Source organism: Gopherus evgoodei, unplaced genomic scaffold, assembly GCF_007399415.2.
Source record: "Gopherus evgoodei ecotype Sinaloan lineage unplaced genomic scaffold, rGopEvg1_v1.p scaffold_74_arrow_ctg1, whole genome shotgun sequence".
Taxonomy (NCBI): domain Eukaryota; kingdom Metazoa; phylum Chordata; order Testudines; family Testudinidae; genus Gopherus; species Gopherus evgoodei.
This window is the reverse complement of record NW_022060095.1, coordinates 268,898-294,640: the sequence shown is the minus strand read 5'-3', so window position 1 is coordinate 294,640 and position 25,743 is coordinate 268,898. Positions and strand designations below refer to the sequence as shown.

The following is a 25,743-nucleotide window of genomic DNA, read 5'->3' as shown; positions in this document are numbered from 1 at the left end:
ACAATATAAGAGTAGACGAGTGAATCGCTAGGGAGGTGGAGAACAGCAAGCTGCGCTCCACAGTTCCAACGACCAACACGGGTGGTAAGAAGGAACTGAGGAGCGGCGGGCCGGCAGGGGTATATAACCGGCGCCATGGCGGCGCCACTCCAGGGGGTTACCGAGTGTTGCTAGGGTAAAAGTCTCAGACGAATGTGCACGCAGCGTGCGCACACCTACTGGAATGGATATGAGCAAGCACTCGAAGAAGAACCAGTGATACATTGTAAAGAAGTTTTCTCAAAACTGGGTTTGTGCCAAGATGCAGAAGGTTTATTTTTTCCAGGGCCGCCCATTGGGGGGGAGCAAGTGGGGCAATTTGTGCCAGGCCCCACAGGGGCCCCACGGGAATATAATATTGCAATTTTTTTAAGGAAGGGGCCCCCGAAATTGCTTTGCCCCAGACCCCCTGAATCCTCTGGGCGGCCTTGGAGAGGAGAAGTGATGTAAATGCATAAAACACAAGAGAGAACTGTCTGGTCTACACTAAAGACATTTATCAGTATAACAATATTACTCAGGGGTGTGAAAAATCCACACAGCTGAGCAACATAGTTACACAGCCCTAACCCCCTGTGTAGATAGCGTTACATCAGTAGGAAAAATTCTCCTGCCAACATAGCCACCATCGCTTGTGGGGGCTGGACTAATAAACTCAGACAGGAGAGATCTCTCTCATTGGCTGAAAGCATCTGTAATAGCAGTGCTACAGCAACGCAGCTACATTGGTGCAGCTGTGCCAACATCAGCTTTATTGTGTAGCCACAGTGTCAGACACAAAACCATAGAATCAGGACTCAACATGCTTGTATCCGGAAGTTTGAAATTGGAGCCTGATACATTTGTTGCCTCATTGGTTACAATCATTTCTACAGCCTGAAAGTCCTTGATACCCAATCAGGCAGCCAGTTTGAGATCCACGGGGAAGGAATGTCCTATGAAGCACTCTCTCTTTGCATCCAAACAGTGAAGGATGATTATTCTCAATCTAACCCTGGCATCCTCTGGAAGTGTAAGCAGTGACACTGCACTAGGAAGTAGAGTTGTACAAACAATTTTCCTTGGGTCACCATAGCTTCCTTTACTGAGGTAGAAGCCAAGAACTGGGTGTGGAATCTTTCAACCTCAGCTCTTTCCATATCCTTGGTCTTGGATAGGGTAAATTTACACTTCTCTGAAGTACAATCCTTTACAAAACCACATAAAAGCTCATCAATGTTAATGTGGAATGGCTTCCTGAAACATGCTCGGCTTTTCTTTAATTCGGTGGCACAGGTCCAGGGAAGGGACTGGATAAAGGCCTGGATCAGAATCTTCGTTAGTTACCAGAACTGGAGATTCTATTCAAAAATGGCTATTTTTCTGAAGATATTACATTTTCAACACTGGTTTCATTTTATACACATCTTTAGCACCTACAAAAGATAAATTCGACAAAAACTCTGCTTCTATTTCCTCATCATCTGTGTCATGAAGGGCTGCATTTCCCATACCACAGGATTAGCTAGGAGAGATCTTCTGTAAGGCCTGGGTTACAAATGCTTTGGGAACCAAATACATCGCATTTTGCCTAGTTCAAAATCACTTACCATGGAATTCTCTCCTCAGATCATCTGAGATAATATTGCCTTAAACAACTGAAATACACTGTGATCATATACACTTCCTTCAGTTAGCTGGAGTTCTGCTGTTGTTCACCATTTCTGAGTGGAGATTTGAAATCACTGCTGTGTCTTTGTTAGCATGTCCAGTAAATTGGAGAGTTCTCTCCTGTTGACAGAACTGCACTTGAACTTTCTCCATGTCATCATAGAGGGATGAAGAAAAAGCAAAGCTGAAATCATAAATGAGGACTTTAGCAAAGGGTCATTGTCTTAAATTCTCCAACAAATCTGAGCTACATCTTATTAAACTGAACTAATATCCAATCAGGTGACCAAATAGCCTTCAGGAAAGATAGAAACCCACATCACAGAGAGAGAATACATTACAAAGAAAGTGTCAAGTGAAATTCCAAAGCTGGTTACATCTGATTGTTCAGAATCGGGACAAGAGATTCTCCCATTACATTCTCCTGTGATCCATTCAAACCTGCTTCACTCATCTCTGTCTCAATAGTCAGTTATGTTATTTACAACATTTTTAGTATCCTAGCATTCCCATAATGGGGGACAAAACAGCCACCTCGCCAAAAGTGGCTTTACAATAGATGGAATCTGGGATTTAAACTCCAATAACACTGTATTTGGGATCCATTTGAATTCCCCTCCCAGGACTTTGACACTTTCATCTCTAGTCAAAGCGACTCTGATATAGGATTAAAAAAGTCAAAACATCATCTCCAAGAACAGACAATGGAGAATGCTTCATCACATGGCAGTTTGAGAAGTGGATGGATAGAATGTGATGAAGATAAACTCTATATGACTAAAACAAAAGGTAAAAGTTTTGCAATGATGGGGAAGGAGGGAATCTCCGTGTCACCATGTATCCTTTTGCTGTCACAGAGGCTGAAATGACACTTTTTTCCCACTTCTCTTCATTTACATATAAAATTTGAAAAGTTTCCAATATATCTGCTCTTCAGCACAACCCAGAGCAACGTGAGAACAAACAGCAATGATACAATTTGTATCATTGGTGACTCTAACAATAACTTTGCAATAGGAGGAATGGTATAAATGTGATACTCCTGGTTCTTCATAGGAAGGGCACACTCATATTACTTGTGGGACAATAGAAAGGACAAATTGGTCCATCTCAAAAGAGGGTGAACTGCAAAAGGCAAAAATGGGCCACTCTTCTGGACAAGCTGAGGCAGCAACGCGTGAAGTTCCCGTTGCGGGTGTGTCACTTAACCTTCATTAAAACCAATTAATTCACCTGTGTGTGCGGGCATCGTCCTTGCAGAGCATCCAGGCACGCAACATCTGACAAACTGTGAGTCCTGAGTCTAACTTTGACAATTTGGAGGTTCCATCGAGGTGGCAACCGTCTTCACTGGGGCTGTGTGATTCCTGACCATTTTTTGTAGGACGACCGTGGCAGCCGGCACCTGAGCATTTGGCCCAAGTGGTCCTCCACCAGAATGGAAAGGCACACAACCACAGTGAAGTCTACGCCATCGAACCTGTTGGTTCCCACTCTGTTCTGGTAGGGATCCCGGGATCTGACATCAGGAATCTGGTCAGGTAATTATTTCTGTGTTTTGTCCGAACTGAGGACTGTTCTGTCTGTGTGTCTATCCGTCCTCCTGTGGAGTGTTTGAGTCTCCGTCCGGGGATCGGCCGACCAAGGGTTTCCTGTCCCCGCAGTCTGAGTGAGTAGAATCTGCACAATCACAGCCACACCGCACTTTAGGTAAAACCCCTGATGTGAAAGCAAGGGCGATTGAGGCAGTAGCCTGTGGGCTCCTTTCGTGTGTTGCTCCCGGCATTACTCTGATGAACCCGAATTTCCTTCTTATGCGATTGGTGTGTGAAGTCCTCCTGTATGGGTAACCAGACATCTAAGTCGGGACAGTTCCCTAAACGAATGCCGGCTCATTTATACATTTTAGGATGGGTCCAGACTCCCGTAAAAAGGATCCGGACTCCTGTAAATTTCTGGAAAAATGGTCTAGGCTAACTCAGGGGGATCCCAAAACTCAGTGGCCACTGTTAAAATCTTGGAACAAAGACCGAGTGCACGTCTTAAAGGACAAGTTTGACCAACCTAAAACTAAATTGGCTAAAGGAGACGTTATTGTTTCATGCAGTGGTGGGAAGAGGCAAATAGTAAGTGGACAAAATTAAAACTCGCCTCTCTCAAATATTCAAATAATCAGTTAAAAGCTTTATTAAAAGCCTCCTCTTCCACCACCAGACCGAGCGCTTCCCTTTACTCTGTTCTCCAAACCCTGGATCGATCCCAACCCCTTTCATACTTCCATCTCATCGTAAAAAATATAAAAAACCCCTTGTTCTGTTCCCTTTTGTTGTCTGCCTCAAAAACTGATTCTTTAGTGTTCCACTACCAATTCAGCAAGGAAGGTGGGCTCCTCAGCTAGCCCCCACCCTCCCTGGTCCCAGCTATGTAAAGAACATTTCTTTCAAAATTGTGAAATGACCACAATATCACTCACAAATGGTTCATTGGAAAAAGCAGAATTGGGCCCAGACAAGCAGGCAAGCAACATATAAAGAAAATTAAAAGCAGGTTGGAAGCCGAGGAGGGGGGCAAGTGCAGCAATTTGCCCCAGGCCCCAGGCTCTGCAGGGGCCACCACTAGAATGGCTGAGGCTCTCTCCCCACCCCAGCCTGACCCCACCTCTGCCCCTCTCCCAGAGCCTCATTGCAGCCAGGACAGTCCCTGAACAGTGCTGCAGCGTTGCTCAGCCGGGGCCTCTGAGCTCCGCCTTGCTCAGAGTTGCGTAGTAAGAGGGCAGAGCTACGAGCTCCAGCGGGGCCTGAGTTCCCTCCACTCAGCGAGGAGCTCACAGCCCCGCCCCCTGACCACCTGGCTCTGAGCGGGGTGGAGCTCAGGGGCCCTGACGGAGCCACGCTGCAACTGTTGAGGATGGGCTGAGGCTCCAGGTGAGGGGGAAGCTGGGGGTAAGGGGCCAGGACTGGGGGAGTTGGCTAAGGGGCAGGAAGTCCTGGGGATAGTCAGAGGATAGGGAGAGGGCAGAGGTTGGGGGGGACAGTCAGGGGACAGGGAATGGGGGAGTTGGATTGTAGGCATTCTGGGGGGTCTGTCAGGACTCAGCAGGGGGGTGGATAGGGGTCAGGGCAGTCAGGGAACAGGGAGCAGGGGTGGGATCCCAGGATGTTGGTTGTGGGGGTCTCTGGGGAACGGTGAGGGGACAAGGAGCAGGATGGGTTGGGGATTCTGAGGGGGGCAGTCAGGGGGCAGGAAGTGGGTGGGAGTCAGATAGATGGCAGGGCCAGGCTGTTTGGGAGGCACAGCCTTCCCTACCCTAAAGCTCATTCAGCAGTTTGATGCTTGCAGAAGAGCCAAGCTGTTAGCTTTTCCATTAGGGCTACCATCCCTTTCACTTCTCAAATGCCAAATTATAGTCTATATTTAATTTCACTGCCATAGGGAGATTCATGTCAGGGGAGGGTAGCTTAATTGAAAGTTAGCCACTGGGGGAGGGATCACATGAGAAGAGCAACATCCTTCCCAACCCCACCAAGGAAGACCCCTCCTCCCCTGCATTCTCTGAGGCTCCAGGGGGGTTAATTCAGTGGTTCTCAGACTTTTATACTGGTGACCCCTTTCACATAGCAAACCTTTGAGTGCGATGCCTCCTCTTATAAATTAAAAACACTTTTTAATATGTTTAACACTATTATAAATGCTGGAAGCAAAGCAGGGTTTGAGGTGGAGGCTGACAGTTACGACCCCCAGTAATAACCTCGTGACCCCTTGAGGGGTCCTGACTCCCAGTTTGAGAACCCCTGGGTTAATTTAATTTTAGCACCCTGTGTCCATTCACATGCATGTGCTATTTTGAGCATTTCAGTTTTCACAACATAGGCTCATCCCAGATTCTGGAACAAGCTCAAATGCTCAGTTTGTGGAATATGTACATAAGCTATACTAAAGACAAACCCACAGCAACCATCTCCAGTTTGTGAGGGACCCCCTGGAGCCAGTCTTTAGGAAACAGATAACTGCATGGAGGTAAAGTCTATTAACGGCTATCAGCCATGATGGGTAAGGAATGGTGTCCTTAGCCTGTTTGTCAAAGGGTGGAGATGGATGGCAGGAGAGAGATCACTTGATCATTGCCTGTTAGGTTTACTCCCTCTGGGGCACTTGGCATTGGCCATTGTCAGTAGACAGGATACTGGGCTGGATGGACCTTTGGTTTGACCCAGTATGGCTGTTCTTATGTTCTAACCTAAATGAACCCAAAGATATAGAGACAGATATGAGTCAAGGAAGCCAGCAGAGTATCAGAAACCTGGAAAAATCTGATTGGATGGGCTCAGGCATTTGGTCACAAGCTGAGGTGGTTCAGAAGTTTGGGATTTTTTTTAAGCAGAATTTTTTTTATTGTTTCTTTAAACTATCAAACACAGCAAGCAGCAAATATATGGTCACATACTTCTGAAACCCAAACCATACTCAGGTTTTGGCAGACTAATTTCAGCTTTTCAATTAAAAAAACCATAACACATTTTGAAGGAAAGCAGACATTGTCCGTGATTTTTTTCTGCTTTTTAAAAACCCCTAGTTTTCGATCCAGAAAAAGTTTTGACGGAAAATATTTGTCCAACTCTTTTAAATAGCTTTAGTGCCTTTTAGCACTAGCTGATGCTGAGAACCAGTGATACCTTGTCAAGAAGTTTTCTCAAAACTGGGTTTGTGCCGAGATGCAGAAGGTTTATTTTTCCCAGGGACATTGCTGATGAACAAAGAGATATATGTGGAACCCAGTAAAATGCTGGTCATGGAGTAAGCTTGACCAAAGGAGGGATTGTGAAAGTAGAATGAATTATATTGTAAAAATAAGAATGGATTAAAGAAATGTTGTATGTACCTTTAAGCAGAAATAAGAAATGTTGAAATACAGGTGCCAGGAAAAGAAACAGTAGGCATAAACAATGGTGCTAATGGCGAAACATTAACAGAAAGTGGGTAATAGTTAATAAGGAAATAAAATATGCATGTCTAGCCCAGGTAAATTTATCAGATTCTGCTTCCTTTGTTATTTTGTTAAGTTCTCGCCCTTTTATCTGTATAAATAAGATATTTCATGGATGGTGCATGGTGCTCACATTATCTGGGTGTTATCAGCAGAGCACTGTGCTAATAAAATAGAGTGGTCTGACAAACTATGAGTCCTGAGTCAAACTTTGACAATTCCCTCTTGCGAGTAGAGAAAGACCACCCTGTCCCCAGCCCCAGCCATGTCTCATGACTCTCCCAAATTGCACCCACTAATTCTCTTCCCATTTGGGGTATAGCTTGGGGCAACAAATTACCACTAAGATGAACCCAGCTGAATGCTGACTGTTCCGGTGCCACAGGGGCCTCTGGTGGGTGAAAGGCAAAACTGTAGCACTTCTCAGGCAGAATTCCGTCTTCAAGCCAAAAAGAGAAATTCTGCATGGGACATGAATTCTGTGCATATGCAGTGGTGCAGAATTCCCACATGAGTAACTCACACCCTGCACAAACATAATCTGCTCACTCCCATCTCTTCTCCCTGTGTGTCAAGTCCCAGAGCTGCTGCTGTCATTAATACACACTGACTTTCACTCCCATTAGTGCTGGGAAGACCCAATCCAGTTACAGGACTGAAACCTTATTTTCCTATCACATGGGAGAAGATCAGCTGAGGGTGAGGTGAGATGGGGAGGGGTACAAAGGAAAAAGAGTTGTTGTAGCCATGTGGGTCCCAGGATAGCAAATAGGTATTTTTAATTGGTTCTAAAAAAAATTACCTCACTCACCTCGTCTTGCCAAGAGATCTGAAAGTGGCAGAAGGAGACAAAGAGGAAGACAGAGCTCAGGACTCTAAACCAAACATTTCAAACCCCTGGAAGAAACTACATTTCCCTTCTGCCCTGTTTGTATCCTATATGAGGGACCACCACATTCCTCTCACAGCAGCAAGAGGAGACTGCAGCCAGCCCCAGATGGTTCTTCCCCAGCCTGAGATGTGTGTTGTGACAAAGTTTGTGTGTGGTGGGTGCATGAGCTGGGTACAGCTAGACCCATCTACAGACTGGAAAGCCAGGGCAACTCCAGCACAGCATGGGGGCTGTGGGCAGGGGTAGCAGTTCTGGAGCTGGGCCTCTGCCCCCATAGGTCCCATGGCAAATGGCTTTGGCAGCATCAAGTGGGTCCATCACTGCAGGGGAAGGTTGGGATAGTGTCTGAGATCGGGGTGAGGGTGGGCGGTGGGGTGTCGATGCCTAAGAATGGGGGGTGGAATTCACCTCCCTACCCTTCTGCAGAGCCCAGTAACTAGGGATTTATCCAGCTTAATGAATTTCACTCTGGGTGACTTTGAGCCAGCTACTGAAAGATCCTCGTGCTCTAGGTTCCACACTGGCCACAGGAGTTTACTTGCACTCCCTCCCCAGACTGCCAGGGGCAGCCAGGGACAATTAGTGGGTTATGGGAATTAGAAGATGAAAATTCATTAAGAACGATGACATTTATGTGTTTATTGTGAAATCTCCAGACACCCACCAATCCCCATCTTTCTTCCAATGAGCTATAAATATCTAAGGGACTCAGCTATTGATTCTCCAGTGAGTTCCTGCCCTTCCCCGTTTTCTATAGCAGCACTTTTATGAACAGGCCAGGGAAACATGTCAATACTTTGAACAAAATTCCAGGAGCTGCTGAGCATGGATAAGTTAAAATGAAACCAAGGTTCTGTCTCTTCCCCAGTGCAAAATAACAGACACTCCCCAGAAATCTAAAATGGCCACTTCATAACTGATAGAATCTTATTCATCTATTTACTTCTGGGAATAACCAATAAAAGAAACACCCCAGTGAAGTTGATACCTTGAGAGAAAGATCTCATGTGTCTTTACAAGTTGGTACAATCTAATCTGGGACTTTATACACTAAAATGCCTTATTCGTTGCCCTACGGCGATTGCCTGGTGTCACTACAAGGCAGAATTTAGGTTGGTGCCTTAGCTGTGAATTTCCATCCCCTAGCATATTGTGATTGCTGTTAAGTGGGTTTGGCAAAATTCATTTTGTCTATTTCTTTCTTTTAATTTTAATAGATGATATCGAGATTTATTTTTAAGCTCTTTTTCAATGTTTACAATTTCAATGTTCAGAGCTGTGGGAAGTTATGGGGGTCGTCAGACATCAATTATTTAATTACAGTAAATGTTGAGATTCCAAAAGCCAAATCATATAACTGTTCAAACAAATTGTCAGTCACATGCAAAATATACAGTATGAATATCCTTAAATCAAACTCAGCTTTCTCCAGAAGTATTTCTGTATAGTACCTATATAAATATTTTTCATCTCTGTATGCATACAGTGAAATCAACATTTACAGCAATTAATAACAATCCAATCCTTTCAAGTGTAATTTTAAGTAATGAAGTACTTGAATTCTTTCACTTCCTGGACTGTAATGTTTCATTTCAGGATAATTACACCCTCCCTGTGATGTATTTCACTCTCAGTACCGTAACCCCATTGTGATGCAGCTCCTGTCTGGGAGCTCTGCTGAGGCCAGTGGCATTATGATCAGAAGCAGAGACACATGGGGAGGGGGAGGATGAGGTAACATGGAAGCTATCGTTCCTTGAAATCTAAATAGCTCCAGTGTGAGAGACAGTGATTAACGCAGGTGCCTTAGGGGCTGCAGCTCCAATCCCCTGCCTGGACGAGGGGGATGAAGAACTGCAGTAGAAGTGGGTTATGCTGGGAGAGGGCACAGCTGATGTGGAACTGGGAGTTGAGTTGACTGAGATGCCAGAACTCATCGGGGGTTGGGACAAGAAAACAGGACTGGGTAGAAGCACTTCTGTGTATTTTCTCCCTGTTTACCATCCTGCCATGTATTTAATTTAGAAACTTTTCATTCACTTATAAACACATTGGAGCTAAGCTGTGTAGATCGTGCCAGAGAAACATGATCTATTTCTGTGAGAAGGTCACTAATTTTTGGACAAAGAAAATGCAGTAGCTCTAATCTATCTGGATGTCAGTAAGGCATTTGATACAGTTCCACGCGGCAAAATTCGCGCTAAATTGGAGACGATGGGGATTAATATGAGACCTGAAAGGTCAAAAAAGAATTAGGTACAGGGGAGACAACAAGGAGTGGTACTAAATGGTGAGTTGTCATGCTGGAGGGAGGTTAGTAGTGGAGTTCCTTAGAGGTCAGTCTTGGGACCAATCTTATTCTACCTTTTTTTTAAGTGACTTTGACACAAAAAGTGGGAGCGTGACTCAAAGCTGGGAGGGATTGCCAATATGGAGGAGGACAGAAATATCATACAAGAAGATCTGCATGACCTTGAAAGTGGAGTAATAGAAATGGGATGAAAATTAATAGTCCAGAATTATGCACTTAGGAACTAATGACAAGAATGTTTGCAACAAGCTGGGGACTTATCAGTTGGAAGTGACAGAGGAGGAGAAAGACCTAGGTATATTGGTTGATCACAGGATAATTATGAGCTGCCGAAAAGCTGCGGCTGTGAAATAGGTTAATGCAGTCTTAGGATGCATCAGGAGATGTATTTCCAGTAGACACAGGGAAGGATTAGTACTGTAATACAAAGCACTGATGAGACCTCATCTGGAATACTGTGGGCCATTCCAGTCTCCCATGTTTAAGAAGGATGAATTCGAAGTGGAACAGGTGCAGAGAAGGGCTACTACGATGATCCAACGAATGGAAAATCTGCTTTAGGAGAGGAGACTCAAGGAGCTTGGCTTGTTTAGCCTAACCAAAAGAAGGCTGAGGGGAGATATGATTGCTCTCTATACCTACATCAGAAGGGTAAATATCAGGGAAGGAGAGCAGTTTTATTCAGGTTAAGCTCCTATGTTGGCACTAGAACAAATGGCTATTGGCCATCGATAATTTTTGGCTTGAAATTAGGTGAAGGTTTCTAACCATCAAAGTGACAGAGTGACGTTTTGGAACAGCCTCCCAAGGGAAGCAATGGGAGCAAAAAACCAAACTGGCTTCAAGACCGAGCTTGATACCTTTCTGGAGGGATTGGTATGATGGGGCTGACTTCAATGGCATGTAGTCGATCTGCACCTACTGCCAGCAAATATCTGGAGACTGTGTTAATTGGCCAAGAGGGACTGTTCTCATGGTAAAACAGTGGAAAAGGCACCCCAGGTTGGAGAACTGAGGGGACACAGCTATTTAACAGTCCAGATTGTACTCTGGGTAACGTCACAGACACTCATTATGACAGAACCTCTTACAACACAGAGAAGGTAAATCCATGTCCCAGAAGTCAAAGACTCCAGATAGATGGCAAGTCTTCCTGGCACTGCTTTTTGCTGACAGACAGGTCCAGAGACAGTGAGAGAGTCCTGGGGAAGCTGGGAACCATAATCATGGGCTGGTGGGGTTCAGTGGAGAAAGGGAACAGGAAGGGCAGGGATATTACTGAATGCAGGATCTCAGCAGTGCTAGATGTCAGGATAGCATATAGTGCAGCTCATTGGAAAACATAATCCCAACTATATATACAAAATGATGGGGTCTAAATTTCCACTCAAGAGACAGATCTTGGAGTCACTGTGGATAGTTCTCTGAAAACATCTACTCAATGTGCAGCGGCAGTGAAAAAAGCGAACAGAATATTGGGAATCATTAAGAAAGGGATAGATACGACAGAATATATCATATTTGCAAGAACAGCAAATAAATCAGATGGTTCACCCACATCTAGGATACTGAGTGCAGATGTTGTCACCCCATCTCAAAAAAAGATATATTGGAATTGGAAAAGGTTTAGAAAAGGGCAACAAAAATGATTAGGGGTATGGAACAGTTATGACAGACCTAAGCCCCAGTTTCACTTGAGCAAACTGGAGCTATTTGACACTGTGCAATATGGCTCCTGTGCTCTGTTCCCAAAATGTTCTGCAGCAGGAGAGGGTCTCTGGTAGTGTGTGTGTTACTGGCATATTGGGGTGATGCTGAAACAGGGCAGAGTAAGGATAGCATTGGGGGATGGCATGAACCATCTCTATTCATTTCACCTTCCAAGAACTGAGTGGACCGGAACCCTTACCCAGTGAGGTCACATTCTCATAGTTCTCCTGCATGACATCCCTGTAGAGGGCTTTCTGAGTGGGGTCTAGCAGAGCCCACTCTTCCTTGATGAAATACACAGACACCTCCTCGAAGGTCACCAGCCCCTGAAAGAGGAAGAGTCCAACACTTGGTACCCGATGCCCCATTCACAACCCCACTATTCATGGGGGAGAGGAGCCAATCAAATGGAAGCTCTGGGTGGATCCCACTCAACAGAGTCCCACCCTCACCCTGCTCAGAGTATCCAGGACACACCAGGGTGAAAGGACGAAGAGAGAGCCCCTTATCTCTCCCAGCAGATCCATCACACACCTACTAGCCACTGAATGATATAGGAGATAGAGCCCCTAGTAGGGTCCAGGGAGAGCTCCCTGTAGAAAGCCCAACACCCTCCTCCTTATGAGGTGCTGGATATGAAGGGAGGGGAATCTTCCCTAAACCTGACTAATGGGTGCCCTCTTCATATCTCACAGCAGTCGCTGGTTAGTCGGGTTGGGCTCCAGCACTATAGGTCTGGTCAGTTTTCCCAGCCCCATGTAGCTGGGTTATTTTCTCTCCACAAACTAGAGCATTTCTACTACCAAACCTCCTGGGTCTGGTCCTAGAATCTAGGCCACTTATAAATAACTCCCAGCAGGTTTAGCACACCCCTGTGCTCCTCCCTTTCTCTACCCTGTGAATTTCCTGCCCCGCTACAATCTCCAAACCAGACTGTGCAAACCTTCTCATCTCCGCTGTATTTGCTGTCCCTCTCCTCCAGCAGGAACCCTCCAAAAACTCCCTAATAATCTCTACCTGAGTTGGCTCCACTGCAGCCATTTCTGTCCCCTGTTCCATGGGAGGACTGGATGAGCTGGAGCAAAACATGGATGTCATTCTGCAGCCTGTCAGAGGGAGAAGGGCAGTTGTGGGGGTTTCAGAACCGGTTTTAGTTTATTTCACATCAGAACTCCCCCAGGCCCTTTCCCTGCAAACAGACATCCTAGATTCTGCCATGGTGAGAAAATTCCTGATCTCTTTCTTACAATGCAGACCTGGCCCCCTCCTGCCAGGCTAAGCCCACAAACATTTTTAACCTCCCTTCTCCCTCCCTTCACCCCATAACAAAGTCTCTGAACACAAGGCTAGAAAAGAGCAGAACCAAAGGAGTCACTGTGGAAGATTCCCTTGGATACTGACCCCATGGCAGCCACACCCCAGCAGGGGGAATATGGACTCAGGAACTGGCTTTTCCTCTATCTGATCCTTGTTTTGTTCACTGGAAAGTGATTATGCCCAGGGATGCAGCAATACATGTGTCTGGGTAGACTAGAGAACTGGAAATCTCTCCCCCCACTCATTTTTCCCACTGCCCCTTTCAGTCTCCCCTTCCCCTGTCCTGTCTCTCTGCCCCTCTGGCTGGGAAAGTCCCATTCCTGGGGGGCTTTGCTCTCCCATGGATGGATTTTCTCCTTGGCAATTGCTAATGGGAGGAGAAATGAGGAGGGGCTGTTTGTGCAGAGTCACTTTCACATCAGTCACCAGCACTTTCCCTAAGGTCTTTCAGTTACCTGGAGACTCTGGCTCAGAATTTAGTATTAACAGGACCCAGGGCTGCCCTATGGAGCTAGTACCAGCTAGAGAAAGTCATCACCTGGGCCAGGCAGAAAAGCAGCTTTAATTAAGGTCCCTTCCCAGCACAGAACCCCCCTGGGGGAACAGCAGCTGCTAAGCCTCATCTCCCAAATCACAATGGAGGCTGCAGTGTCTGACCCAGGAAGCTGAACCCCAATATCCTGAGCAGAGAGGGACAGAGCGTTTGAGCAGCTTCCTTTCCTCCTTTAGCTCTCTGGGGAGAGCAGCTAATGAGAGCCCCTTCTCACAGGGAGAATTGCTGATCTCATTTGCCCACTGTCCATCTGGAGTCACTCCTTGTCTCTCTATGCAGTGACTCTGGATTAACAATGGTCTCGATGAAACCAGATTTCAGAAATAATGAATCCAGAATGCTGTGGAAGAGACCATTGTGTGGCAGTGCTGACCCCCTTCTCACCTCCGTCACCCCCCAGATCTAGGACAAGGACTGGGGGAATGAATTTTCCCAGTGGAACCAGACGTTCCTGCAGTTTTCAGGAGAGGAGAAAAGCAAAATCTGTGATTTCACCTCACAGTGTTCGATAAGTGGATAGAAAGTTATCACAGTGACTGGGCATTTGGCTGGGGAATGCCGGGCAGTGCTTGGAGCCAGGATTCTTACACAACTAGAAAGAAGGAACATGGTTAATAGCAGCCTCCAGAGCCTCCATCCAGGGGGGGCCCCCAGACACCCCTAGTACCCACAGCCCAGACCCCACAGCCAGGGTGCCAACAGATATTCCCAGTGCCCAGCCCCCAGAGTCCTTGGCCAGGGACCCCAGATATCTCTCTGAGTCCCACCGGCCAGGGAACCCCCACCAGACTGTCACTTTCAGGTTGGTAATCCCAAAGGGTTTCCCCCACTAAGAGTCCCCAGTAGCAAGGCACCACCTCAATGGGACCGCCGCATTGGGAAGTCAGTCCCTCACAGCCTGCCTGTCTAGGATTCCCCCATTGCCTGCCTAGGACCCCCCACCTGTCCTCCACCAGGATCTGCCATGCTTTTTGCCTGGCACCCTTTCCTCCCCCCAGAGGGTCCCACTGATTCTTTACAGCAGCACCCCTCACACTGCTTGCCTCACATCCCCTGACCTAACATCGGGGATTTCCCCCACCCCCCTGCCAAGCACTGTGCACTGGGCATGGCAGCGATCCCAGGAGCCAGCGGGGGAAGCTCAGACAGAGCCCCTGGCACAGCACCAGGCTCCCTCTAACCCCCTGTCCCACCTTCCCAAGAGACATTCACCCCCACTGTTCTGCAGCCAACAGGCCCCCAGCAATACCCACCTTCAGGGCCCCAAACCTCAGCACTGGGCACATCAAAACCACCCCCCAAAACCTCAAACCCCCAGAACCCACTAACCTAACTTGGGTACCCTCTGTCCAGAGGCCTCCCCTTACCACAATGCCCCTTCAGCTCCAGCTGCAATCTCACCACACAGACACTCCCCGTGACAGTTTGTGTCATGGGGTTTGGGATACTTCTGGACCCACAGTGCACTCAGAGAGACCTCCTCATCCTGTGCCAGCTGGAGAAAAGAAAAAGGTCCAGCCAACTCTTCTGTTACCAGCTGGGAACCACTGATCCCCCATACAGGGGGAGACCTCTGGATTTGATGGGTATTAAATATGGCTGCTCTCTTTCATCGGCAAACATTTTAACAGACATAAAGGGGGACAGGGCCAGCTTTAGGCCGATTCAGCCAATTCCCCGGAATCGGGCCCCGCGCCTAAAAGGGCCCTGCGCCTTAAGCGCCTTTAAAATTTTTTTTTACTTACCCCGGCTGCGGTCTGCTCTGGGGTCTTCCATGGCCCTGCTCCCCTGACCAAAGCTCCGGCGGGAGCGCGGCTGCCCCACAGCCCGGCTCTCCCAGCTGGAACCTGGGCCGGAGTGAGGCAAGCCGCCCTGCGGTCCCTGCTGGAGCCCCGACCGGAGCGGGACAAGCCACCCCGTGGTCCTGGCCGGAGCCCCTGCCGGAGCGGGGCAAGCCCCGCAACCCCGGCTGGAGACCTGGCCAGAGCTGGGCAAGCCGCCCGAGGCCCCGGCTGGAGCGCAAGACCTAGCCTGCAGCCCTGCTCTCCCAGCTGGAGCTCTGGGCCCTTTAAATAGCCCCCAAAGCCCTGGGATAGTGGGGGCTCCAGGGGCTATTTAAAGGGCCGGGGCTCCAGCCGCCTCTGCCACCCTGTCCTTTAAATAGCCACCGAAGGCCTCCCACCTCCATGTATTCTCCAGGGCTCCCACGGCTATTTAAAAGGTCTGGGGGGGGTGTAGAAGCAGGGGAGCCCCACGCCCTTTAAATAACCCCCAGAGCCCTGGGATAATGGGAGCCTTGGGGGCTATTTAAAGGGTGGGGGCTCCAGCTGACTCTGCTGCACCCCCTGCCCTGCCCACACCAGCCCTGCCCTCCCTGCCTGCAGCCAGTTCTGCACCTCGTGGCCACAGCCAGCTCCTGTCAAACCCCCTTCCCTGTCTCCAGCCAACCCCTGCCACACACCTCTGTGGCCATGCTCAAAGCCAGCCAGCCCCACACACAGCCCTGCCTGCACCAGCCCTGCACACCCTGCCCGCCCTGCCCACACCCAGCCCCACACTCCCTGCCCTGTCTCCAGCCAACCCCAGCTGCAGCCCCCTGCCTGAAGCCAGCCAGTGTCACACTCCTCTGTCTCCAGCCCTCTCAACCCCTGCTGCATCCCCCTGCGGCCCTGCCTGAAGCAAGCCCACCTCACACCCCCCTGTCTCCAGCCAGCCCTGCACCCCTTGCCCTGCCTGCAGCTAGACCCTACCTCCAGTCAGCCCCTGCCCTGCCTCCAACCAGCCTCATGTCCACTGCTGCCCTGCAATTCCCAGGGCAGTAACCCTGCACACCAGCTTTAATGAGGGGGGCAGGGAGCAGCTGGGACCCACACATGTGCACACTCGCAGGGAGTGGCAGGAACCCACACATGTGAAATGGCGGTCATTAATAAGTAATCAACAGCATATATGATGCAATGTACATAATATATAATTGTATTATTTATATAGTTAGGGAAAGTAAATAATACATGGAAGAAATAAAAGGCTTTTTTTTTTTTACACTTTTTTTTTTTTTTTTTAGTCATCCCTGCCAGGGCCCCACTGAAAATGTTCGAACTGGGCCTCGCACTTCCTAAAGCTGGCCCTGAAGGGGGAAACAAATGATTCTCCAAGGAGAGGGGAAAGATGATCACTGGACAATTTAACCCCCTGCAACAACCAGGATGGAGAACAACTCAGGGCAACAGGTTCCCTCAAAGTAAGGAGAAGTTGCTGGGATTTAGAAACATGGGGAACAGCCCCAAACCCGAGAGGCTTTTTAATTGACATTTTAAAATGACATAGAAAGAGGGAAAACCTGAGATATGAGATCAATGTTCAGAAATGAAAGAGAAAGGGTGGAAATCTGAGGGATTTTGGATCCATTTTTGCAAATTAGAGAGAGAAAAGTGGAAAATCAGAGGGATTTTATATCAGTTATTGATCGATAAAATCTGAGTGTGTTTCACATAAATATTAGATAAATGAATACAGAGGAAATGGGAAACATTTGCAAACATTTTCTATCCATGTTCAAGAAGCTGAGAAAAGGTGTAAATCTGAGATTTTCTTAGTATTTTATAATTAGACAGACCAGGAAAAATCTCAGGGCATATTCAGTTAGAAATAGACAACTAGAGAAAAAGTGGGAGGATATTTCATAACAATCTTTGAGATTTGCAGAGAATACATGTCACTAACTACGCAACTGATAACATGAGAGAAATATACCGAGATCAGAGGGGATTTTCTATTGGTATTAACTAGTGGAAAAGGGGGACTGTTTGACTGGATTTTATATGACTGTCCAATACATAAACACAAATTGATGGGCCCCCCCCCCCCCCGCTGCCACCATTCACGTGGGTAGCAGAGAACCCTTTGAGGAGCTGATTAAAGAGGACAAGGGATGGGGAGCTGGAAGGGGACAGCAGTGGGGGATGGGCAGGCGACTGGTAACTGGGGGCAACTGTGCTGACATTTTGGGGCAGCAAGTGGGATTGGGAAACCAGGATCTGAGCAGTCCCCACGGGGGACAAGTGCGCCTCCCTTCCCCACCCTGGCAGAGAACGGGCATCTCATCCCATCCCCATTCTAGGGCAGCCATGTTTTGGGGAATGACTCAGGGCAACAATTTCCCATCTTAACAAGGACAAATCGCTGTAGATAGAATGGGTGGGAAAATCCCTCACATCGGAGAGATTTTAAATTGACATTTGAGAATTACGGAGAGAACAGGGGGAAATCAGGAGAGACAAGACGAGTGATCACTTGACGGGAAAGGAGCAGTAGCAGATTTATCATGGTGCCACTGGCACCAGGCCCACACTCCAGGGGGCACCCCGGCCAGGCCCACTCTTCCCCACTCCCTGTTTTCTCCTGTGGGGGACAGAAGCTTGGTGCTGCTGGCACTGAAGCTCCCACTGCAGTAGAACCAGCAAAGAATCCCGTGTCACCTTATAGACTAACAGACATTTTGGAGCATGAGCTTTCGTGGGTGAATACCCACTTCGTCAGATGCATGTCTCATGCATCTGAGGAAGTGGGTATTCACCCACGAAAGCTCATGCTCCAAAACGTCTGTTAGTCTATAAGGTGACACGGGATTCTTTGCTGCTTTTACAGATCCAGACTAACACGGCTACCCCTCTGATACCTGCTGCAGTAGGGCAGCCAAGCTCCCCATCCCCTGCCTCTTCTCACAGCTTGCTGCGTTTCTGTCTTCCCCCTCCCTGCCACTGACCAGCTGTTTGCCAGCAGGAGGGAGGGGGAAGAGCGGAGCCACAGCATGCTCACTGCTTGGGAGAGGAAGCAGAGAAGGGGCGAGAGTGGGGCCTTGGGGAAGGGCAGAGGCCAAGGGATGTGCTGGCTGTGGCTCCTCGCAGCCCCCATTGGCCTGGAGCAGCAAACCCGGCCAGTGGGAGCCACGATTAGCCAACCTGCAGACATGGTAAGTGAACAAACTGTCCCACCAAGGGGCTTACTCTAGCAGGCCGAAGGTTGCAGATCCCTGGGACAGGGGAAGCAGAGGCCCAGCCTCAGCATGTGGATCCCCTTGGCAGCAGCTGGGGCTCCCCTGTTAAACAAGCCCAGCAAACTCTCACCCTGACAAGCCCCACCTCCCCTGCATCTGTACCACCCCAATGAACCCCCCAGACACCCCCCCCACTGAGCCACAACCACCTACACTTAGACCCCCACCCAAATGAACCCCTGCACCCAAACTCCCCCCCCCACCCACTGAGCTCCAACCACTCTCACTTGGTCCCCCCTGAAGACTCCCATTGCCCCTGCATCTGGCACCTCCCTGTGCATCAAGATCCCCCACTGAGCTGCCTGCACACAGACTGCCCCCCACAGAACCTTCTTACCCCCCCCCCCACCCACAGAACCCTCTTACCCCCATCTGGATACCCCCACACGAAGTCCCTCTGCACTTGGATCCTGCTGCTGGGCTGAGCCTCCCTGCTCACATCTGGTGTGCCTGGTGCAAAAGGGGCAGGGCCGCAGGGTGTTTCTGTGGCAGGAATGGCCCTTGTTCTGTGTCAGGGTCAGGTTCAGCCTTACCACCAGGTCCCTGTCCCAGGGGGCCGGGGGAGGCTGCAGGTATTCTCCCACCTCCCTGCAGCCAGTGGCCTGTGCTCCCCACTGCCATGGTGGAGCTTCCATATTTATTTATTGTAAAACAAAAACAAAAAACCACAGAATTTTAAAATATTATGCACAGAATTTGATGCTGGATTCTCTCAGGAATATTCACTGTACAGCTGTGATGGTGGGACTGTGAAGGGGGTTCTGGACAGTAGGGGATCTGTGAGTGGGGGTGCTGGGCAGGGGGTATGGCGTGCAGGGTGCTGGGCAGTTGTGTTGAGAGGTCAGCGGGAGGGGTCTCCAGGCAGGGGGTGCTGGGCATAGAGATCTGTGGGGGAAGTCTCTGGTTGAGGGGGTGCTGGTATAAGGGCAGGGCATTGGGGCAGTGTGGAAGAGGCAGGCTGGCAGCACAGGGCTAGGAGAGGGCAGGGTGCCTCTAGCAGTTTTGGGTTTATAAACAGCACCCTTGTGCTGGGCTGAGTGGGGTCACTCATTGCACTGTGCCTCATTGCCCCCAACCAGCCCCTCGCTCTGCAGACCCCCCATCACATGCCCTATTTCCCCAACGGAGGCACAAAAAATGTTTGGCGCCGGGGCCACAAAAAGTTAATCTGGCCTGGGATGGGGAGAAATCTCCCCTGATTTCATAGCCTCATGTGAGACACTGAGCGAGAAAAGGGGCAGAACTAGAGAGAAGTTGTATCAGGGGGCGAGAGGCATGTGGCACAAACAGAGACAGGATCCAATTAACTCCCCCCCTGGGAATTTTCTGGCTGCACAGAAACAGTTCAACCCCTCCCCCTGCATCCCACTGACCTTCCCCCCTCACAACTCCACCTTCTCCCCTCTCTGCCCGAAACACCCCTCCCTGCACAGGGACCTCCCGCCGGGCCCCAGGCTCTGCCCCCCCATCCCAGCGAGGCCGAGGCAGATCCTGCTGCAGCTCCACTGGGCATGAGGCAGCTCCAAGGCTTCTCCCAGGTTCCCTGGGGCAGAGTCACTTTCCCACCAGGTGTAGTGCATTAAACTGCTCCTTGTAGGAATGTGCTACTGGTAGCAGTTACTGATATGTAATGGATTGTAAGAAATTGCTATTGTAGTAAACTGCTACCTCATGTAGCAAATGCCTACAGGTAGCAGTTTCTTGCACTGTAATCTATGTGAAATTGCTACATGTAGAAATGTGCTAACTGTAGCAGTTATTTATACGTATAGATTGTAAGAAACAGCTTTTGGAAAAAGATGCTTCTTCTCTTACAGTTCATGTTTTCTACTTCCCTTATAGTTCGTGTTTTCTAGACCTTAATTTTTTTTTCTTCTCTGGACTCTCTCCAGTTTGTCCACATCTTTCTGAAATATGGCGCCCAGAACTGGACACAATACTTAAGCTGATGCCTGATCAGTGCAGAATAGAGCAGATATCCCAGGGTGATGTTCTGTTTTTTTGCATAGATCCTTTTCCAGATTACTCATAATCAGCTTGTGGTCCAGATCCCTTTCCACAGTACTCCTTCCTAGGAAGTCATTTCCCATTTTGTATGTGTGCAGCTTGTTATCATTCACATACTTGATAATTGTACTCTGTATGCCATTATCTCAATCATTGATTAAGATTTGGAAAAGAAATTATCCAGAACTGATCCCTGGAGAACCCCACTCATTATGCCCTTTCAGCCTGTGAATCACTGATAACTACTGTTGGAATTGTTTTCCAACTAGTTTTGCACCCATCTTATTTTAGCTCCATCTATGCTGCATTTCCATAGTTTGTTTATGACAAGGTCTTGGGAGACAGTATCAAAAGCCTTACTAAGGGCAAGATAGACCAGTCCTACAGATAGCATTTTCACACGCACACAGGAATTCGCTTCATCACATATATTGCAGTGTTACAGGTAGCACATCCCCACAGGTTGCAGTCTCTTACACGTGTCTGTCAGAAACTGCAACCTGTAGGGATGTGCTGCCTGTAACACTGCTATCTATATATGTGATGAAGCATATGTCTACAGATAGCAGTTTCTGACAGATACATGTGTAAAAAACTGCAACCTGTAGGGATGTGATACCTGTAACACTGCGATGTATGTGATGAAGTGAATTCCTACAGATAGCAGTTTCTCATACCATAGGGATGTGAGATTGCAGTCTGTAGCAATTTGCAACCTGTAGCAGAGAGATAGTGAATTCTTACCACTAGCAGTTCCTGAGAGCTGTGAAGGGCCGTACATGTGGATGCTCAGGTAAACAGTGTCTCGTGACCAGCTAGCGGCTTTCCCTTACAAGCCGCAATGCATATTTTGAAAACCCATGGCCTAGCACAATAATCAAACCTGCCCTGCTATTTTTATTAGGAGCAAAAGAAACTAATGCTGAATATTGCAGCTGACAAAATGTGATGTGAACAAGTATCACACAGATCTCTCTCTTGTTAGAAGAGCTTTCTGCTAAACTCTGCATGTGCCCAGCCCAATCACACTCCCTACCTTCATCTGGCTTCTCTCACTCAGCACCACACAAAATACACACAAGATGACATTTGGAAAGATGAGAGTTTCAGCTGATTAACCTGCCAGATAACAGCTGCTGCTGCTGGAAATATAGTGGGGGAATATACCAGAGAGATTACACTGAGCAGGCCTTTTGAGAATTTACCAGGAAAATCCAGAAATTTTATAATTCAGGATTCTGAAGAAAAGTACAGGGAAATGAGAGCCAGGATTTCCACTGACTTGCTGTGTAATCTTTGGCAAGTTACATCACCTTGTGTGCCTCCAGTTTGTCCTCTCAACTTTCTCCTGCCCTGTTAACTCAAGAGTAAATAGGCCAGCTACAATTCTGATTTCAGCAGCAGATCTTTTCACCCCTCTGGATCTATCATCAGGTGTTAGATAGAAGTTGGTGTGCTTCCCAACTCTCTTGTGTGGTGTAGTGTACAAAAGAGAGAGAGAAATTATTATTGCAAGCAAACATTCCATTCCTATATATAAATGGAAGTGTGTCAACAAATTCTTTAAAAACAACTGTGTGGTAAGCAATACCTTTGAGAAACCATTCACCATCTTCATCATCCTCCGTAATCATGTCATCAAAATCACCTGGATGACTGCTTGAAACTGTTGACACTACACATTCCTCCTTTTCCGTCTGTGTGACCTCTACTTGACTGTTGTGAGGCTTGTTAGATACATTCCCTCCCATTTCTTCGACCTCTGAGGTTTTCACAGTGTCATCCACAGCAGTTTCCTCTTCCATATTTCTCTGTGATATGTTTTCCTCACCTAATTTTGGAGGCTTTTTAAATACTTTTTGTTGGAAGATACTGTACAACTTTGTGAAACCTTTCCTTAACTTGTTTTCTAATTTAACTCTTTTGCCCTCTACAGAAGCAGTTTGTATGGTCCCACCTAGGTAGGTTGTAGCTGTCCCTCCTTTCTTGTTTTCCTTCTCGTATTCAGTAACATGACAGTGTCACCAACCTTGAATGTTATTTCCCCATGTTTACGAGTCTTAGTTTTGGCATATTGTCTTTGTTGCTTTTCTTGTGCTTTTGAAATATTATTAATAGCCAGTTTAGTTTCAGCATCACATCTAGCTTCAATTTTCATGATGTTCTCTTTGTAGTATTATTCATCAAGTTCCTCAGAATCTGTTGGCTTTGGAAACAAATGGAGAAGGAGTTGTGTTTGTAAAAAGAACCATCGCAGAATAACATATGCACCTGAAAGCTGAAGGACACTTACCATGTAGTTGTCTGACATTTGATCTGGGAATCTTGCCTCAAAGCCATACAGTAGTCGATAGGGTGACAATTTGGTTGTTATGTTTGGTTTTGTTCTCAAAGAAAATACAATGTCACCAAGAAACTCATCACTAGTCATTAGTCATCACCATACTAGACATTAGTTGCCCTGTCATCAACCAACTTGAGCAATTCTCCATAAAAAATGGGGATGGATTATTTATGGGGGAAAGGGAATGGACTGTCTTTACTGAGAGAAATTGTATGCAATCAAAAAGGCAAAAAGAGGCCATCCTAGTGCAGTGGGATAATTCCTTTTACTTTAAATAAAAGACAAGTGAGTTTCAATACACTAAACGTTTGAAGCAATTTGTAGCTTCTCTCATAGTGCATTCTCCTTTCTATTAATACTGTAATTTTCCCTGCCCTATAATTACCTTTTGATGGTTTTGTTTGTGTTTTCAGCTAGTCTGTTGCTTTGTGGATGGTATGGGTTGGTGAAGCTATGCTGTAGTCCCAATTTTTTGCATATCTCTAGGTTAAGCTGAAAGGAAAAACCATATGCCATAAACTTTTCTTTGGACAGGTTTGGTGTGTAACCCTAACCCTAACCCTCTCCCCTGATACCTTACATGGCATGCTTTATATGTAAGATCACACTTATATGAAAATGAGGAACATGGAGCACACTCCCCCACAGTATATAACATCACACATTCATTTTCTGATATAGCTGTAAAACTACTCTTAAAGGTTTCCTAAATAAATCACTGTTTAAAAATGTATAGTGTGTACCTTCTAGAAATGAAACTTATATCTAACTCTGAGTTGTGAAGAATATGTATTAAGGCTACAACAACCAACAAGAATGCACTTTTATCTAGAAAACCATGATTAAATCGAGTCTTCCTGACTAATGATTTAAATCAATTTGATTTAAATCAACTCCACCATGGTTTAGGGCCAGTGTCACAGCCTTATGTACATGTTTATTACTCAAGAGATCTTAAGTGACACTTAGTCACCATCCTCAAAACACCCATCAGACAAACACTTGATACCACACACATTTCTGGAGAAGAGAGAACCAACCCCACATTCCTATATTTTCAGGACTGTTTAAAAAACATTTTGCGAGTGGAATTTCATGGCTATTGCATGAAAACCTTAATGAAAGACTGAACATTTAAAAATCAATCTTTAGTAGTCTCTTTCCACTGCATAGTAGGTCATACAGTCTATTAATAAAAAAAAAACATTGAATGCACACAAAACACTGAGAGTAGTGAAAAGCATTGTAAATAGTATGTGAAATGCTTAATTTCCTTTGGAAAGCAAGCTCACTGGCAGAAAATCTACCATTGTGCTTTATACAGACTTCCACTTCTGCCACTGCGTCACACACATAAGGAGCAAAGAGGTATCACCACAAAAATTACACTCAGAACTGTGGTACTCACATGTCACCTCATTGCGCTCTCATTTAATTTTTGGGACATTTTCTTTAGCCTTTGTCTTCACTGTTAAAACTTAACCGGTCTTGTATTGTTTTCATTAGTGTTATTTGCAGTGAGAAAAAGGTCTATGCCTGCATAATGGGAACACAAGATATGTTATACACACCTGGATTATTCTTCAGTGGTTGATAATGTCAGATCCTTCTCGTTCTCAGTATGCTAAGCTGAGCTAAAGTGTCTGTCTTCCCATCACTCCGATTGCTGGAACAATCACTTCGCACTGTTCAGTCTTTGTACCTCAGGTGTTTCCGGTTGTTCTTGTAGGTTGTCATTGTCCACCTTTTCTTCCTTCCCCCCAATTTCTGGAAGGCTCTTGTGCTGTGACCTGGGTCAAACAGCACCCATTGTGCAGAGGTATCTGATTGTGGTCAAGTAGTCCCCATTGTATAACACTATCATTCAGAAGTTCCTATTGCACACAGTTCCTGGGGTAATCTTTATGTCTTTGTGCATTCCGTCAATAAGCCACTAACATTGTCTGGCCTCATCCAACAGAGCACATTTGAAATACAGAGATATGGTCAATATTTCTAGCCTCAGATATAAATGTTACATGCATACAGGTTGGACAAACGCAGTCAATAGGTCTTAAGTTTTGCAATGATACTCCACATTAGCCATCTTGCATAAAGTATATTAGCTATGTCATATCCAGATCATAAGCATTTTTTCATAAAGAATGTAGAATATAATGTCACACTCCACTTGTATGTTTGCTGCTCTGCAAATAGTAAAGGAGTATGCACCTTTGGGTGCAAACGCTTATGACAATAGTGCAGAGTCACACAAGTTCCATGATTCTGTGTGCGATGGCAGACAGTGAGGTGGGCCAGACATGTTTGTGGGTTTAGAAAAAAAAAGTAAACATTATGTATTCGTTTATGTATGGGATACATAATATATTAGTGGATAGTTAACAATGCATTATAAGAAGTTGGATCCCTTGGCCACCACTTCCCCTGTCTGACCTGTTTGGTCTTTAAGATGCTCCCTTAAAGGTGCTTGTTGTTTTTCTGGATACAGACTAACACGGCTACCCGGTGATACTTGGCAAAGTAACTGTAGTGACTCTATGCTGACATAACTTGAGTTAACCCACACTTAGAGTGTAGATATGGCCTTAGGTATATTAAATGTTTGAGAGAAGTAACAGGAAAGTATGAGGGTAGACTAAGATTCATTCAGGTGTTTAGGCTCAAGGCATTAGAACTGGCCTTACTGCACCCTACAGCGGGGCTGACGGGGGGGGGGGGGGGAAAGCGGGGCAATTTTCCCCAGGCCCCGCAGGGGCCCTCATGAGAGTTTTTTGGGGCCCTTGGAGTGGGGTTTTTCAATCACTCTGGAGGCCCTGGAAAACTCTCACAGGGCCCGGACCCCTGGAGCTTCTTCCGCTCCGGGTCTTCGGCGGCAATTCG

General features: G+C 47.0%; 1 pseudogene; it reads right to left on the bottom strand.

Moving 5' to 3' along the window:
• Positions 1-25,743, bottom strand: part of LOC115643861 — a 100,768-nt pseudogene that overhangs the window by 73,249 nt on the left and 1,776 nt on the right.